General features: G+C 49.3%; 1 protein-coding gene across 1 annotated transcript in view; it reads right to left on the bottom strand.

The window, feature by feature from the left end:
• ADGRL4 (adhesion G protein-coupled receptor L4) overlaps positions 1-19,081 on the bottom strand; it is a 290,259-nt gene that overhangs the window by 207,353 nt on the left and 63,825 nt on the right. The window lies entirely within an intron of this gene.

Genomic DNA, 19,081 nt, shown 5'->3' with positions numbered 1-19,081 from the left:
CTCGATCTTGAATCCCACGTCTGTGTGTTCGGCTAATAGTTACCGTGAAGCGGTTGGTGGCAGCGAGTTGTGCCAAGGATTATTGTGGGGAGGCCAGTGAGATTCGGGAAGATATTATATATTCCGCCCGCGGAGGTCGGGGGAATATATACCTTACTCTCACCGGGGACCCTTCAATAATCGGCATAAGTAGTATAGCGGCCTCCTTGCTTATTGTCGGGCAATTCCATAATTGGCCTGACTATAAGAGGGGCGCTAGAGAGCGCGTCACGTGCTCTGTCTGTCGGTCGGGAGGTATAAAGTAGGGGTGACCCCCACTTGTTACCCCCCGATTGTGACGTACTGGTAGCCAGCGCGGGGGATTTCTGAGTGACCCCCCCGGTGGTTTGTGACATATTGGTGGCATAGCGGTGGGATCGAGATAATAGTGTGTGTGAGTGTGAGACCCATACTCCCAGACACTAAAGACTACCTGCAGCAGCTGTGGCTGCTGGGGTCTTCAGACTAGCTCAACACTAGAGTGTCAGAGTGCAGATACTGTAAGGTGTGTGGAGGCATCAGGTGTCAGTTCTGTGTCAGTGACCAAAAGTCTGCAAGAATGGCTGAGAGCACCAGGAGCAAAGCCAAAGGAATGGCCGATGCTCAGGCCAGAGACGATGAGGAGGTTGTCCACGAGTCCTCCAGGAGCTCGACGCCAGAAAACAGCTCTGCAGAGGACATTGCACAACCGGGCACTGCTGGACAAGATGAGGAGCAGCTCGCCCAAGGGTCCTCAACGAGCCAGACGCCAGCCCTCCGCTCTGCAATGGACAGTGAAGCACCAGGCTCCGCAGCGGGCCGCAGATCACCACGTGCCATTCCACCGAGCCTGGGAGGCTCGGATAGCCTTCTTCAAATGGCTATGGCCCTACGCCAGGCTGGAGACCGGGAGGGCTACAAGGAACTCATGGCCGAGCGTGAGCGGCAAGCAGCGCGTGAAGAGCGCCAGGCAGAGCGTAACTACCAGCTGCAGCTAGCTCAGCTCCGGCCCTCATCAGCCACCCGTGACCTTCCAGACACCAAACTTCCAAAGGTCCGTGTTGAGGACTTCCCAGTGCTGGAGAAGGATGGAGACTTGGACTCTTTCTTGACTGCTTTTGAACGGACTTGCTTGCAGCATCATCTGAACAAGGACCAGTGGGCCAAATACCTGACCCCCCGTTTAAGGGGTAAGGCCCTGGATATCCTTGGGGACTTGCCTGCTGAGGCAGATCAGGGCTACGACACCATCAAGCGGGCCCTGATCCAACAGTACAACCTCACCCCAGAGTCCTACCGCAAGAAGTTCCGGAGCCTACAGAAGGGACCAAAGGACTCCTGGGCTGACCACCGGCGGGCACTTGCCCGAGCTGCCGACCACTGGACCCAAGGCCTGCAGCTTTCCACCGGACCGGAGATCCTGGACTTGTTCATCACGGAGCAACTCTTGTGGAACTGCCCTGAGGATCTCCGCCAGTTCATCCGAGACCAGAAGCCAAAGGGGTCCACGGCTACAGCTGCCCTTGCCGATGACTACACCAACAACCGGGCCCCTGAGGCCAGGAGAGCGGCCACCAGCAGCACCTGGAGAGGGGGTAAGATGAATTCTGCGACTGCCCCACCTGTCCCTAGACTGCAGGGGGTGTCCCCCTCAACTCCCCTCTCCAGGCCCGTGGCAGAACCAAGACGGTGCCACCAGTGCAACCTACCTGGACACTTCAAGGCCATGTGCCCTCAGCGTCCCAAGGCCCCGGCTCCGTCCCCGTCCCAAGGGCCGCCCAAGGTGTATTGTGTGGGTGGGGGTGGTGGTAGGTCCCTGGACAGCTTCCAACCTGTCACCGTCGGCCGGTCTGTGACCATAGGACTGCGAGACAGCGCCTCGGAGGTGACTCTGGTGCGGCCTGAGATGGTGTCCCCCCAAGACTTGATCCCTGGAAAAACCCTCGCTGTCTCCGGGATTGGAGGCACTGACCCGGCGCTGCCTGTTGCTGACATTTATGTGGACTGGGGCGCAGGGCGAGGGGTGAGGGAGGTGGGGGTAACTGATCGGATCCCTGCAAACGTGCTACTTGGGACAGATTTGGGGCAGATAACCTCCCAGTTTGGGCCCCAACCAAGGGCTGAACCTTCAGCCAGTGCTGACGTGCCTCCGGACAATGTTAATGTGTTATCTATGAATGATGTAAGGGAGGAGGGAGTGAACTCTGATATTTCTGCTTGCATAGACACCATAGACACACACTCAGCTGCAGCTGTGACAGGGGAGGGGGTCAGAGAAAGGTGTGACAATGCCTCTACAAGTAACCAGCCTGTGAGCTGGGATCTGTTGCCCTCTGCAGGGATAAGCAGAGAGCAGGGTGCTGCAGGGGGAGGACCAGTGTGTGGGGTGGGGGCTACCACAGCAAATGTGGGGTCCCCAGAGATTTCACAGCGGGGTTCTGTTGCTGCAGGAGGGGAACAGGCAGGTGAGATTGGGGCCGGTCCAGGAGCGGAAGTGCTCCCAGGTAAGATCTCGGTGCATGGTTCCCCCACAACCGGGGTGTCAGGAAGCCAGGTAGGTCTGCCTGAACCGGCGACTTGGTCAGGAACGGAGGAGGAGCAGGCACGACCCACGGTCGCAGCGGCTGTGGCCGCTGTCACCCGCAGTGGGAGTGCTGGGAGCCAAGGGGCCTCCCGGAGGTCCGGTAGCTCTTCCCCTTCTGACCAAGTGGCAGCCGAGTCAGGTGGAGGCCAGGACACAGGTCCCGGGGTACTGACTGAAGATGTGACAGTCTCGTCGATTCTGGCCACATCTAGTCAGGGGTTTCAGGCAGCGTTAGAAGCTGACGACAGCCTGAAAGCTCTTAAGGAGCAGGCGGCACAGCCTCCCTCGGACTCGGACCCGGAGCGAGTGGTCTGGGACCAAGGACGGCTGTACCGGGCCACGGTCCAGCAGGGTTCACCGGAGGCGTGGCCCAGGGACCGACAGTTGGTGGTACCCTATCCGTTCCGGACGGAGTTGTTGCGGATCGCACATGAGATTCCGATGGCCGGACACCTAGGGATCGCTAAGACCAAGGCCAGGTTAAACCAGCATTTCTACTGGCCAAAAATGGGGGCCGATGTGGCTGCCTACTGCCGTTCGTGTGAAACCTGTCAAAGAGTGGGGTAGGCGGGGCCACGCCCCAAAGCCCCACTGGTATCTCTGCCCATCATCGATGAGCCTTTCAGGAGGGTGGCTGTGGATCTGGTCGGCCCGCTGGCCATCCCCAGCAGCTCCGGGAAACGCTTCATACTGACGGTAGTGGACTATGCCACCCGGTACCCAGAAGCAGTGGCCTTGTCGTCCATTCGGGCTGACAAGGTGGCCACCGCATTGCTGGAGATTTTCTCCCGAGTGGGTTTTCCCCAGGAAATGCTCACTGACCGGGGGACCCAATTCATGTCCCAGCTGATGGAGGCCCTCTGTAAGCAAGTCCAGGTGCGACATCTGGTGGCCAGCCCGTACCATCCACAGACTAATGGCCTGTGCGAGCGGTTCAATGGCACCTTAAAGCAGATGCTTAAGATGTTGGTCGACTCCCATGGGCGTGACTGGGAGCGGTATCTCCCACACCTGTTATTTGCTTACCGGGAGGTTCCACAGGCCTCAACAGGATTCTCACCGTTTGAGCTCCTGTACGGGCGACGTGTGCGGGGCCCCCTGGCTCTGGTGAAAGAGGCTTGGGAAGGGGATTTGGCCACCCCTGGAGTGTCGGTTATCGAGTATGTCATGCGCTTCCGGGACAAAATGCAGGCCTTGACGCAACTGGTACACGACAATATGGCTCAAGCCCAGGCTGATCAGAAGCGTTGGTACGACCAGAACGCTTGTGAGAGGACCTACCAAGTGGGTCAAGAGGTGTGGGTACTGGTCCCCGTACCACAGGACAAGCTTCAGGCAGCCTGGGAAGGCCCATACCTCGTGTACCAGCAGCTCAACCCTGTGACGTACCTGGTCACCCTGGACCCTGCCCGTGGAAGGCGGAAGCCCTTCCATGTGAACATGATGAAGGCACATCATGAGCGGGAGGCATGTGCGCTCCCCGTGTGCAACCTGCCCGAGGAGGGAGAAGCGGAAACCCTCTTGGATATGCTAGCCCAGGTTAGGGCAGGCGGATCCATTGAGGATGTGGAGGTTGGCCACCAGCTCTTGGAGGACCAACGGTCCCAGCTGTGGGCCACCCTACACCCCTTCCGGGGGTTGTTTACCAACCAGCCCGGAAGGACTGACTTGGCTGTCCATCACGTGGACACTGGGGATCATCCCCCGATCCGGCGTTCAGCATATCGGGTCTCCCTGGAGGTGCAGCAACACATGCGCCAGGAGATTGACGAGATGCTGGAGCTGGGGGTGATCCAGGCATCCAACAGCGCTTGGGCCTCGCCTGTAGTCCTCGTCCCTAAGAAGGACCGAACCACTCGGTTCTGCGTGGACTACAGGGGGCTCAATGCTGTCACGGTCGCCGATGCGTACCCAATGCCACGCATCGATGACCTGCTCGATCAGTTGGCCGGGGCTCAGTACCTGACCATCATGGATCTGAGCCGGGGATATTGGCAGATCCCCCTGACTCGCAAGGCCAGGGAACGCTCTGCCTTTATTACCCCATTTGGACTGTACGAGTCCACGGTGATGCCATTCGGGATGAGGAATGCCCCTGCCACTTTCCAGCGGATGGTCAACACCCTGCTCAAGGGACTTGAAGGGTACGCGGCCGCGTACCTAGATGACATTGCCGTCTTCAGTCCCACCTGGGAGGACCACCTAGAGCATCTAGCACAGGTGCTCAGGCGGATCCACCGGGCAGGTTTGACCATCAAGCCGGGAAAGTGTCAGCTGGCCATGAGCGAGGTCCAGTACCTCGGTCACCGGGTAGGTGGGGGAACGCTGAAGCCCGAGCCTGAGAAAGTGGAGGCCATCGCATCCTGGCCCACCCCCAGGACCAAGAAGCAGGTGATGTCCTTCTTGGGGACCGCTGGGTACTATAGGAGGTTTGTTCCATGCTATAGTAGCCTGGCAAAGCCCTTGACGGACCTCACCAAGAAGAAGCTGCCCTCTGCAGTCGATTGGACAGTGGACTGCGAGACAGCCTTCCGGGCCCTAAAGGACGCCCTGTCCAGCCCGCCCGTGCTACAGGCAGCCGACTTCACGCAGCCGTTTGTAGTACAGACCGACGCCAGTGACTTCGGCCTCGGTGCGGTGCTCAGCCAGGTGGACTCTGCGAGCCAAGAGCACCCAGTCTTGTACCTGAGCAGGAAGCTGTTACCAAGGGAAGTGGCCTATTCTACAATGGAGAAGGAGTGCCTGGCCATAGTGTGGGCCCTGCAGCGTCTGCAACCCTATCTATACGGGCGCCACTTCATCGTGGAGACGGACCACAATCCCCTCAGCTGGTTGCACACCGTCTCTGGGACGAATGGGCGATTGTTGCGATGGAGCCTTGCGCTCCAGCAATACCACTTCACCATTCGCCACAAAAGGGGCCGTGACCACGGTAACGCAGACGGGCTGTCCCGACAAGGAGAGGTCGCGGACGGGCGCACGGGGGAACACCGGAGTGTGCTGCCCCCTAGCGCCCTCAAAAGGGGGGAGGTGTGAGGTAAATCCTGGGATATGAAGAGGAATTATGACTAGAAGTCATAATTGCTCTCATCACTCCCTGGCAGTGCCCCCCCTCCATTCTTGTTCTCAAATGTCCAGCATCTGTGAAGGTGTCACATCCCACTTACACCTCCAACAGCCATCTCCTCTGATATGGAGATGAGATGTTGTGCGGACAATGGACACAGGATGGCTCCCTGCCGTCACCCTGTAACAAGAGTTGTATCTCATTAGCAAGGCTTGGAAGTAGCCAGACAGAACGACTCCAGTAAAAAATGGTTCATATCTCGCAAGCCATATCTCCGATAAATATGGCAACCATAAAAATGGTGTTTGCGCAGGCGGACGATGCTGGCACACCTTTTTTATGGAAGGGGGAGCTTGGGAAATACCCCAGGCGTGATATCAGCCATATGGGAACTCGTAGACAGGTCATGAGTCCCCTCGTTCTGTAGCTAAATTCATAACTGTCACAATGAGAGCATTGGCGTCTGCCTACGACGCTCCCAGGCAAAGTTATGGCCAATATCCCCTTTGCTGGATAATTCTGATCCATGCAGGGGGAGTGGCAGTGCTTCCCTGTGAGGTCACTAAGGTAGGAGGGGACCTGGATCTGCCCAGGTTGATAACCCTACTTCGGCCATTTTCCAGTGTTCTTCTGCTCGGGGGCCTGGTTGGGAAAGACCTGTGAGGGGGTTCCTGGAAACCTGGTCTACAGCGCCCCCCTGTGGCCAGACACACAAGGTAACTGATGTAATTGTATACCTGTTTGTAACCCATGCTTTATCTGTAACTGTACTCTGACATATGTATATTCTGTAGATTCCCTATTGTATATATTGTAGTTCTAGTGTGCTTTAGGCGATTAAATTATATAATTAATCTTGGGCTGTTCTGTTATCTCGATCTTGAATCCCACGTCTGTGTGTTCGGCTAATAGTTACCGTGAAGCGGTTGGTGGCAGCGAGTTGTGCCAAGGATTATTGTGGGGAGGCCAGTGAGATTCGGGAAGATATTATATATTCCGCCCGCGGAGGTCGGGGGAATATATACCTTACTCTCACCGGGGACCCTTCAATAATCGGCATAAGTAGTATAGCGGCCTCCTTGCTTATTGTCGGGCAATTCCATAATTGGCCTGACTATAAGAGGGGCGCTAGAGAGCGCGTCACGTGCTCTGTCTGTCGGTCGGGAGGTATAAAGTAGGGGTGACCCCCACTTGTTACCCCCCGATTGTGACGTACTGGTAGCCAGCGCGGGGGATTTCTGAGTGACCCCCCCGGTGGTTTGTGACAGGCAGTATCATGGATGGTATCACAGATGGTTTCATGGGTGGCATCATGGACGGTTTCATGGACCTTATCATGGATGGTGTTATGGATGGTATCATAGACGGTTTTATGGATGGTTTCATGAATGGTGTCATGAACGGTGTCATGGATGATATCATAGATGGTTTCATGGATGGTATCATAGAAGGTCTCATGGGCGGCATCATGGATGGTGTTATGGACGGTTTCATGAACCTTATCATGGATGGTATCATAGATGGTATCATAGACGGTTTCATGGACGGTTTCATGGATGGTTTCATGGACGGTTTCATTGGCAGTATCATGGACAGTATCATTAATGGTACCATCGACAGCATCATTGACGACATCATGGATGTTATCATGGATGGTATCATGGATGGTGTCAAGGACGGTGTCATGGACAGTATCAGGGACGGTATCATAGATGGTTTCATAGACTGTTTCATTGGCAGTGTCATGGATGGTATCATGGATGGTGTCATGGACAGTGTCATGGACGGTACCATTGATAGCATCATTGACGGCATCATGGATTGTATCATGGACAGTATCATGGACGGTGTCATGGACGGTACCATGGACGGTGTCGTGGACGGTATCATGGGCGGTATCATGGACGGTACCATGGACGGTCTGCTCAATCACCTCTATAGGTATCAGTAGCAGCACTTTACACCACCATCCAGCCAAATTGACTGCAGAGCAGGTCATGTATGGACAGCTGTAGGATCATAACTCCCATAACGCCCATCATCACCGTCCTCGTGTTTCTCGCTCTCGCTCTGGATTATTGCACATCTGATCTTGTTGTAGAAATCCCATGTACAATATAGACCCGGAGAGAACAGAAGCTGAAGAGAAGCGCAATCTCCATAACAAAGCAACAAAATGGAAACACCAGTCGCAAACCACTTCTTATGCCCAGATCACAGGATTGCGGACATGAAAGTTTCTATACTCAAAGGGAATGTTAAATCTCAGACCAAGAGGAAGATCTGAGTGCGAAATCTGACAGTATGTGAAGTGTGGAGAGCAGGACCCTGCCCGAGCCGAGGATGTGTCCTGTCATTACTAGACAGAAACATTCCCAGTGACAGCTAACAAACACACAGAATTAGCCATTGTTTCCTTTCTTTCTATCTTTTTTCTATTTCCTACTTTCCTTCCTTCCTTCCCTCCTTTCTTCTCTTTTTCTTTCCTTCCTTCCTTTCCTCTTTCCTTCCACCCTTTCTTCCTTCCTTCTTTCCTTCTTTCCTTCCTTCCCTCCTTCCTTCCCTCCTTAATGTCCTCTTTCCTTCTTTCCACCCTTTCTTCCTTCCTTCTTTCCTTCTTTCTTTCTTTCCATCCTTCCTTCCTTCTTTAATTTCCTCTTTCCTTCCTTCCACCCTTCCTTCCTTCTTTCATTCCTTATTTCCTTCCTTCCTTCATTCCTTCCCTCTTTCCTTCCACCCTTTCTTCCTTCCTTCTTTCCTTCCTTCTTTCCTTTCTTCCTTCATTCCTTCCCTCCTTCCTCCCTTCTTCTTTCCTTCCTTCCACCCTTTCTTCCTTCCTTCTTTCCTTCCTTCCTTACCTCTTTCCTTCCTTCCTTCCTTCCTTCCCTTTTTCCTTCCCTCCACCCTTTCTTCCTTCCTTGTTTCCTTCATTCCTTCCTTTCTTCCTTCCCTCCTTCCCACTTTCCTTCCTTCCACCCTTCTTTCATTCCTTCCTTCCCTCCTCCCTCCCTTCCCTCCTTCCACCCTTACTTCCTTTCTACTTTCCTTCCTTCCTTTCCTCCTTACCGCTTTCCTTCATTCCTTCATTCCTTTCTTCCTTCCTTCATTCCTACGTCACTTCTTCCCTCTTTCCTTCCTTCCACCCTTCTTTCCTTCCTTCTTTCCTTCCTTCCTTCCCTCCTTCCTCCCTTCCCTCTTCCCTTCCTTCCACCTTTTCTTCCTTCCTTCTTTCCTTCCTTCTTTCCTTCCTTCATTCCTTCCCTCCTTCCTCCCTTCCCTCTTTCCTTCCTTCCACCCTTTCTTCCTTCCTTCTTTCCTTCCTTCCTTACCTCTTTCCTTCCTTCCCTCTTTCCTTCCCTCCACCCTTTCTTCCTTCCTTCTTTCCTTTCTTCCTTCCCTCCTTCCCACTTTGCTTCCTTCCACCCTTCTTTCCTTCCCTCCTTCCCTCCTTCCTCCCTTCCCTCCTTCCACCCTTCCTTCTTTCCTTTCCTCCTTACCTCTTTCCTTCCTTCCTTCTTTCCATCCTTCCTTCATTCCTACCTTCCCTTCTTCCCGCTTTCCTTCCTTCCACCCTTCTTTTCTTCCTTCCTTCCTTCCTATTTCTTCCTTGCTTCCCATTTCTTCCTTCCCATTTCTTACTTCCTTCCTTCCCATTTCTTTCTTCTTCCATTCCTTCAGAAAAATAGAGCAGCACAAAAAAAATTGTTGGGGTTGGGAGAGAAAGGTTCAAATAATGGAGAATGTCAGTCTGAAATCAAGGGTCGGTTCTTGCCCAATTTGGCTCGAAATCATTCAGCGGTGACACTTGTAAAGGGAATGTGTGATCAGAAAATGAAAACTTTTCAACAGATTTTTGAGATAAATATATTAGAAATAAAAATTATAAATATAGCAAATGTAACATTTTCCCTGATCTTAAGACTCTAAGTTCCTGTTCTTTCAGGAAATCCACATGTACATTAGATGCAATGAACAGACATTGACCATAATTTTTGTATCTAATGCATTAAAGGAGATTGGGAAGGGAGGGGGAGGAGGTGAACTGTGACATCAGCTATTGTGAATGTTGGATTCTGTGTTATCCACTGAATATAGAGATGTTATCAGTCATTGTAGAGGAGGGGAAGAGGTGAGCTGTGACATCCTCTATTGTTAATGATGAATCCTGTGTTATCTACTATATATAGCTGTTGTCAGTCATTGTACAGGAGGAGGTGATCTGTGACATCACCTATTGTGAATGGTCAATCTTGTGTTATCTACTGTATGTAGAGCTGTTATCAGTCATTGGACAGGAGGAGGAGGAGGTGAGCTGTGACATCACCTATTGTGAATGGTGGATCCTGTGTTTTCTACTGTATATATAGGTGTTATTAGTCATTGTACAGGGGGAGGTTAGCTGTGACATCACCTGTTGTGAATGGTAGATCCTGTATTATCTACTGTATATAGAGGTGTTATCAGTCATTGTACAGGGGGAGGTGAGCTGTGACATCACCTATTGTGAATGGTAGATCCTGTGTTATCTACTGCATATAGAGGTGTTATTAGTTATTGTACAGGAGGAGAAGGTGAGCTGTGACATCACCTATTGTGAATGGTGGATCCTGTGTTATCTACTGTATATAGAGGTGTTATCAGTCATTGTACAGGGGAGGAGGTGAGCTGTGACATCACCTATTGTGAATGGTGGATCCTGTGTTATCTACTGTATATAGAGGTGTTATCAGTCATTGTACAGGGGAGGAGGTGAGCTGTGGCATCACCTATTGTGAATGGTGGATCCTGTGTTGTCTACTGTATATAGAGGTGTTCTCAATCATTGTACAGGAGGAGGAGGTGAGCTGTGACGTCACCTGTTGTGAATGGTGGATTCTGTGTTATCTACTGTATATAGAGGTGTTATTAGTCATTGTACAGGAGGAGGTGAGCTGTGACATCACCTATTGTGAATGGTGGATCCTGTGTTATCTACTGTATATAGAGGTGTTATTAGTCATTGTACAGGAGGAGGAGGTGAGCTGTGACATCACCTATTGTGAATGGTAGATCCTGTGTTATCTACTGTATATAGAGGTGTTATCAGTCATTGTACAGGGGAGGAGGTGAGCTGTGACATCACCTATTGTGAATGGTGGATCCTGTGTTGTCTACTGTATATAGAGGTGTTCTCAATCATTGTACAGGAGGAGGAGGTGAGCTGTGACGTCACCTGTTGTGAATGGTGGATTCTGTGTTATCTACTGTATATAGAGGTGTTATTAGTCATTGTACAGGAGGAGGTGAGCTGTGACATCACCTATTGTGAATGGTGGATCCTGTGTTATCTACTGTATATAGAGGTGTTATTAGTCATTGTACAGGAGGAGGAGGTGAGCTGTGACATCAACTATTGTGAATGGTAGATCCTGTAGTATCTACTGTATATAAAGGTGTTATCAGTCATTGTACAGGAGGAGGAGGTGAGCTGTGACATCACCTATTGTGAATGGTGGATCCTGTGTTATCTACTGCATATAGAGGTGTTATTAGTTATTGTACAGGAGGAGGAGGTGAGCTGTGACATCACCTATTGTGAATGGTAGATCCTGTGTATCTACTGTATATAGAGGTGTTATCAGTAGAGTTGAGCGCGGTTCGTGGTTCGTGGTTCTCCAGTTCGCGGCTCGAGTGATTTTGGGGCATGTTCTAGATCGAACTAGAACTCGAGCTTTTTGCAAAAGCTCGATAGTTCTAGAAACGTTCGAGAACGGTTCTAGCAGCCAAAAAACAGCTAAATCATAGCTTGGTTTCTGCTGTAATAGTGTAAGTCACTCTGTGAATCAAACTATTATCACATTTCAGTGTATAGTGTGCGTGAACAGCGCCTTCAGATCACTGCTGTTTCTATAATGGCGATCGCCATTTTTTTTTTTTTTTTTCTTGTCTTCCTTCCCTAAGCGCGCGCGTCTTGTGGGGCGGGCCAGCATGTCAGCCAATCACAGACACACACACAGCTAAGTGGACTTTGAGCCAGAGAAGCAACGGCATGTGTGATAGGATCTGCATGTCACATGTCCCTGCATTATAAAACCGGACATTTTCTTCACGGACGCCATTATCTGCCTTCTGCGTCTTTGGTGTCAGACATCACTGTCGCAGCTCCGTCTTCCTGAGTCCTATAGCCGATACAGCTGTATGCGCTGCATACACAGCGTTAGACAGCTTAGGGAGAGCACTTTATAGCAGTCCTTTTAAGGGCTCAAAGCGGCAGGGTCAGAGAGCCATAGGTGACAGGTCCTGCAAACAGCAACAGCGTCTGTGTAGCCCAGGTCAGGGATTTCGTCGCTGCATTTCCCCATTAGGAGGGAATAGAAAGGCAGGCTTCCATTCCTCTACCCAGAGCCCCACAATCCTGCCACTGTACCCTCTTGTCCTCTGCACACTCCAACTGATAACTAAGCCATTATACTAGCAAACACTCAGTGTACCTAGTGGCATCCTAAACGTGGCTATTGGACTTTGCTATAGTCCCACTAGTGCCAAGACATTTGCAGAGCACGTCTGCCTGCATTGCACACTACAACTCATTCTAACCAAGCCATTATACTAGCAAACACTCAGTGTACCTAGTGGCATCCTATACGTGGCTATTGGACTTTGCTATAGTCCCACTAGTGCAAAGACATTAGCAGAGCACATCTGCCTGCATTGCACACTCCAACTAATTATAACTAAGCCATTATACTAGCACACACTCAGTGTACCTAGTGGCATCCTATACGTGGCTATTGGACTTTGCTATAGTCCCACTAGTGCAAAGACATTAGCAGAGCACATCTGCCTGCATTGCACACTCCAAATTTTTTAAACTAAGCAATTTTACTAGCAAACACTCAGTGTACCTAGTGGCATCCTATACGTGGCTATTGGACTTTGCTATAGTCCCACTAGTGCCAAGACATTTGCAGAGCGCATCTGCCTGCGTTGCACACTCCAACTAATTATAACTAAGCCATTATACTAGCACACACTCAGTGTACCTAGTGGCATCCTATACGTGGCTATTGGACTTTGCTATAGTCCCACTAGTGCCAAGACATTTGCAGCACGTCTGCCTGCGTTGCACACTCCAACTAATTATAACTAAGCCATTATACTAGCACACACTCAGTGTACCTAGTGGCATCCTATACGTGGCTATTGGACTTTGCTATAGTCCCACTAGTGCCAAGACATTTGCAGCACGTCTGCCTGCGTTGCACACTCCAACTAATTATAACTAAGCCATTATACTAGCACACACTCAGTGTACCTAGTGGCATCCTATACGTGGCTATTGGACTTTGCTATAGTCCCACTAGTGCCAAGACATTTGCAGCACGTCTGCCTGCGTTGCACACTCCAACTAATTATAACTAAGCCATTATACTAGCACACACTCAGTGTACCTAGTGGCATCCTATACGTGGCTATTGGACTTTGCTATAGTCCTACTAGTGCCAAGACATTTGCAGAGCGCATCTGCCTGCGTTGCACACTCCAACTAATTATAACTAAGCCATTATACTAGCACACACTCAGTGAACCTAGTGGCATCCTATACGTGGATATTGGACTTTGCTATAGTCCCACTAGTGCCAAGACATTTGCAGAGCGCATCTGCCTGCGTTGCACACTCCAACGAATTATAACTAAGCCATTATACTAGCACACACTCAGTGTACCTAGTGGCATCCTATACGTGGCTATTGGACTTTGCTATAGTCCTACTAGTGCCAAGACATTTGCAGAGCGCATCTGCCTGCGTTGCACACTCCAACTAATTATAACTAAGCCATTATACTAGCAAACATTCAGTGTACCTAGTGGCATCCTATACGTGGCTATTGGACTTTGCTATAGTCCCACTAGTGCCAAGACATTTGCAGAGCGCATCTGCCTGCGTTGCACACTCCAACGAATTATAACTAAGCCATTATACTAGCACACACTCAGTGTACCTAGTGGCATCCTATACGTGGCTATTGGACTTTGCTATAGTCCCACTAGTGCAAAGACATTAGCAGAGCACATCTGCCTGCATTGCACACTCCAAGTTTTTTAAACTAAGCAATTTTACTAGCAAACACTCAGTGTACCTAGTGGCATCCTATACGTGGCTATTGGACTTTGCTATAGTCCCACTAGTGCAAAGACATTTGCAGAGCACGTCTGCCTGCATTGCACACTACAACTTTTTTAAACTAAGCAATTTTACTAGCACACACTCAGTGTACCTAGTGGCATCCTATACGTGGCTATTGGACTTTGCTATAGTCCCACTAGTGCCAAGACATTTGCAGAGCGCATCTGCCTGCGTTGCACACTCCAACTAATTATAACTAAGCCATTATACTAGCACACACTCAGTGTACCTAGTGGCATCCTATACGTGGCTATTGGACTTTGCTATAGTCCCACTAGTGCCAAGACATTTGCAGCACGTCTGCCTGCGTTGCACACTCCAACTAATTATAACTAAGCCATTATACTAGCACACACTCAGTGTACCTAGTGGCATCCTATACGTGGCTATTGGACTTTGCTATAGTCCCACTAGTGCCAAGACATTTGCAGCACGTCTGCCTGCGTTGCACACTCCAACTAATTATAACTAAGCCATTATACTAGCACACACTCAGTGTACCTAGTGGCATCCTATACGTGGCTATTGGACTTTGCTATAGTCCCACTAGTGCCAAGACATTTGCAGCACGTCTGCCTGCGTTGCACACTCCAACTAATTATAACTAAGCCATTATACTAGCACACACTCAGTGTACCTAGTGGCATCCTATACGTGGCTATTGGACTTTGCTATAGTCCTACTAGTGCCAAGACATTTGCAGAGCGCATCTGCCTGCGTTGCACACTCCAACTAATTATAACTAAGCCATTATACTAGCACACACTCAGTGAACCTAGTGGCATCCTATACGTGGATATTGGACTTTGCTATAGTCCCACTAGTGCCAAGACATTTGCAGAGCGCATCTGCCTGCGTTGCACACTCCAACGAATTATAACTAAGCCATTATACTAGCACACACTCAGTGTACCTAGTGGCATCCTATACGTGGCTATTGGACTTTGCTATAGTCCTACTAGTGCCAAGACATTTGCAGAGCGCATCTGCCTGCGTTGCACACTCCAACTAATTATAACGAAGCCATTATACTAGCACACACTCAGTGTACCTAGTGGAATCCTATACGTGGCTATTGGACTTTGCTATAGTCCTACTAGTGCCAAGACATTTGCAGAGCGCATCTGCCTGCGTTGCACACTCCAACTAATTATAACTAAGCCATTATACTAGCAAACATTCAGTGAACCTAGTGGCATCCTATACGTGGCTATTGGACTTTGCTATAGTCCCACTAGTGCCAAGACATTTGCAGAGCGCATCTGCCTGCGTTGCACACTCCAACTAATTATAACTAAGCCATTATACTAGCACACACTCAGTGTACCTAGTGGCATCCTATACGTGGCTATTGGACTTTGCTATAGTCCCACTAGTGCCAAGACATTTGCAGCACGTCTGCCTGCGTTGCACACTCCAACTAATTATAACTAAGCCATTATACTAGCACACACTCAGTGTACCTAGTGGCATCCTATACGTGGCTATTGGACTTTGCTATAGTCCCACTAGTGCCAAGACATTTGCAGCACGTCTGCCTGCGTTGCACACTCCAACTAATTATAACTAAGCCATTATACTAGCACACACTCAGTGTACCTAGTGGCATCCTATACGTGGCTATTGGACTTTGCTATAGTCCCACTAGTGCCAAGACATTTGCAGCACGTCTGCCTGCGTTGCACACTCCAACTAATTATAACTAAGCCATTATACTAGCACACACTCAGTGTACCTAGTGGCATCCTATACGTGGCTATTGGACTTTGCTATAGTCCTACTAGTGCCAAGACATTTGCAGAGCGCATCTGCCTGCGTTGCACACTCCAACTAATTATAACTAAGCCATTATACTAGCACACACTCAGTGAACCTAGTGGCATCCTATACGTGGATATTGGACTTTGCTATAGTCCCACTAGTGCCAAGACATTTGCAGAGCGCATCTGCCTGCGTTGCACACTCCAACGAATTATAACTAAGCCATTATACTAGCACACACTCAGTGTACCTAGTGGCATCCTATACGTGGCTATTGGACTTTGCTATAGTCCCACTAGTGCAAAGACATTAGCAGAGCACATCTGCCTGCATTGCACACTCCAAGTTTTTTAAACTAAGCAATTTTACTAGCAAACACTCAGTGTACCTAGTGGCATCCTATACGTGGCTATTGGACTTTGCTATAGTCCCACTAGTGCAAAGACATTTGCAGAGCACGTCTGCCTGCATTGCACACTACAACTTTTTTAAACTAAGCAATTTTACTAGCACACACTCAGTGTACCTAGTGGCATCCTATACGTGGCTATTGGACTTTGCTATAGTCCTACTAGTGCCAAGACATTTGCAGAGCGCATCTGCCTGCGTTGCACACTCCAACTAATTATAACTAAGCCATTATACTAGCAAACATTCAGTGTACCTAGTGGCATCCTATACGTGGCTATTGGACTTTGCTATAGTCCCACTAGTGCCAAGACATTTGCAGAGCGCATATGCCTGCGTTGCACACTCCAACGAATTATAACTAAGCCATTATACTAGCACACACTCAGTGTACCTAGTGGCATCCTATACGTGGCTATTGGACTTTGCTATAGTCCCACTAGTGCAAAGACATTAGCAGAGCACATCTGCCTGCATTGCACACTCCAAGTTTTTTAAACTAAGCAATTTTACTAGCAAACACTCAGTGTACCTAGTGGCATCCTAAACGTGGCTATTGGACTTTGCTATAGTCCCACTAGTGCAAAGACATTTGCAGAGCACGTCTGCCTGCATTGCACACTACAACTTTTTTAAACTAAGCAATTTTACTAGCACACACTCAGTGTACCTAGTGGCATCCTATACGTGGCTATTGGACTTTGCTATAGTCCCACTAGTGCCAAGACATTTGCAGAGCGCATCTGCCTGCGTTGCACACTCCAACTAATTATAACTAAGCCATTATACTAGCACACACTCAGTGTACCTAGTGGCATCCTATACGTGGCTATTGGACTTTGCTATAGTCCCACTAGTGCCAAGACATTTGCAGCACGTCTGCCTGCGTTGCACACTCCAACTAATTATAACTAAGCCATTATACTAGCACACACTCAGTGTACCTAGTGGCATCCTATACGTGGCTATTGGACTTTGCTATAGTCCCACTAGTGCCAAGACATTTGCAGCACGTCTGCCTGCGTTGCACACTCCAACTAATTATAACTAAGCCATTATACTAGCACACACTCAGTGTACCTAGTGGCATCCTATACGTGGCTATTGGACTTTGCTATAGTCCCACTAGTGCCAAGACATTTGCAGCACGTCTGCCTGCGTTGCACACTCCAACTAATTATAACTAAGCCATTATACTAGCACACACTCAGTGTACCTAGTGGCATCCTATACGTGGCTATTGGACTTTGCTATAGTCCTACTAGTGCCAAGACATTTGCAGAGCGCATCTGCCTGCGTTGCACACTCCAACTAATTATAACTAAGCCATTATACTAGCACACACTCAGTGAACCTAGTGGCATCCTATACGTGGATATTGGACTTTGCTATAGTCCCACTAGTGCCAAGACATTTGCAGCACGTCTGCCTGCGTTGCACACTCCAACTAATTATAACTAAGCCATTATACTAGCACACACTCAGTGTACCTAGTGGCATCCTATACGTGGCTATTGGACTTTGCTATAGTCCCACTAGTGCCAAGACATTTGCAGCACGTCTGCCTGCGTTGCACACTCCAACTAATTATAACTAAGCCATTATACTAGCACACACTCAGTGTACCTAGTGGCATCCTATACGTGGCTATTGGACTTTGCTATAGTCCCACTAGTGCCAAGACATTTGCAGCACGTCTGCCTGCGTTGCACACTCCAACTAATTATAACTAAGCCATTATACTAGCACACACTCAGTGTACCTAGTGGCATCCTATACGTGGCTATTGGACTTTGCTATAGTCCTACTAGTGCCAAGACATTTGCAGAGCGCATCTGCCTGCGTTGCACACTCCAACTAATTATAACTAAGCCATTATACTAGCACACACTCAGTGAACCTAGTGGCATCCTATACGTGGATATTGGACTTTGCTATAGTCCCACTAGTGCCAAGACATTTGCAGCACGTCTGCCTGCGTTGCACACTCCAACTAATTATAACTAAGCCATTATACTAGCACACACTCAGTGTACCTAGTGGCATCCTATACGTGGCTATTGGACTTTGCTATAGTCCCACTAGTGCCAAGACATTTGCAGCACGTCTGCCTGCGTTGCACACTCCAACTAATTATAACTAAGCCATTATACTAGCACACACTCAGTGTACCTAGTGGCATCCTATACGTGGCTATTGGACTTTGCTATAGTCCCACTAGTGCCAAGACATTTGCAGCACGTCTGCCTGCGTTGCACACTCCAACTAATTATAACTAAGCCATTATACTAGCACACACTCAGTGTACCTAGTGGCATCCTATACGTGGCTATTGGACTTTGCTATAGTCCTACTAGTGCCAAGACATTTGCAGAGCGCATCTGCCTGCGTTGCACACTCCAACTAATTATAACTAAGCCATTATACTAGCACACACTCAGTGTACCTAGTGGCATCCTATACGTGGCTATTGGACTTTGCTATAGTCCTACTAGTGCCAAGACATTTGCAGAGCGCATCTGCCTGCGTTGCACACTCCAACTAATTATAACTAAGCCATTATACTAGCACACACTCAGTGAACCTAGTGGCATCCTATACGTGGCTATTGGACTTTGCTATAGTCCCACTAGTGCCAAGACATTTGCAGCACGTCTGCCTGCGTTGCACACTCCAACTAATTATAACTAAGCCATTATACTAGCACACACTCAGTGTACCTAGTGGCATCCTATACGTGGCTATTGGACTTTGCTATAGTCCTACTAGTGCCAAGACATTTGCAGAGCGCATCTGCCTGCGTTGCACACTCCAACTAATTATAACTAAGCCATTATACTAGCACACACTCAGTGTACCTAGTGGCATCCTATACGTGGCTATTGGACTTTGCTATAGTCCCACTAGTGCCAAGACATTTGCAGCACGTCTGCCTGCGTTGCACACTCCAACGAATTATAACTAAGTTACATTGTCAGGGATATTTATTCTTTATTATTCTGCTGTTAATAAAGCTAGACCACCACTGCAATCTTCACCACCTCTCAATTTTTACTACCACATTTTCAGTCCACAA

The sequence above is a fragment of the Anomaloglossus baeobatrachus genome, chromosome 8 (assembly GCF_048569485.1).
Source record: "Anomaloglossus baeobatrachus isolate aAnoBae1 chromosome 8, aAnoBae1.hap1, whole genome shotgun sequence".
NCBI classification, from domain to species: Eukaryota; Metazoa; Chordata; class Amphibia; order Anura; family Aromobatidae; genus Anomaloglossus; species Anomaloglossus baeobatrachus.
Note: the sequence above shows the minus strand (reverse complement) of the source record. Positions and strands in the feature narration are given on the sequence as shown.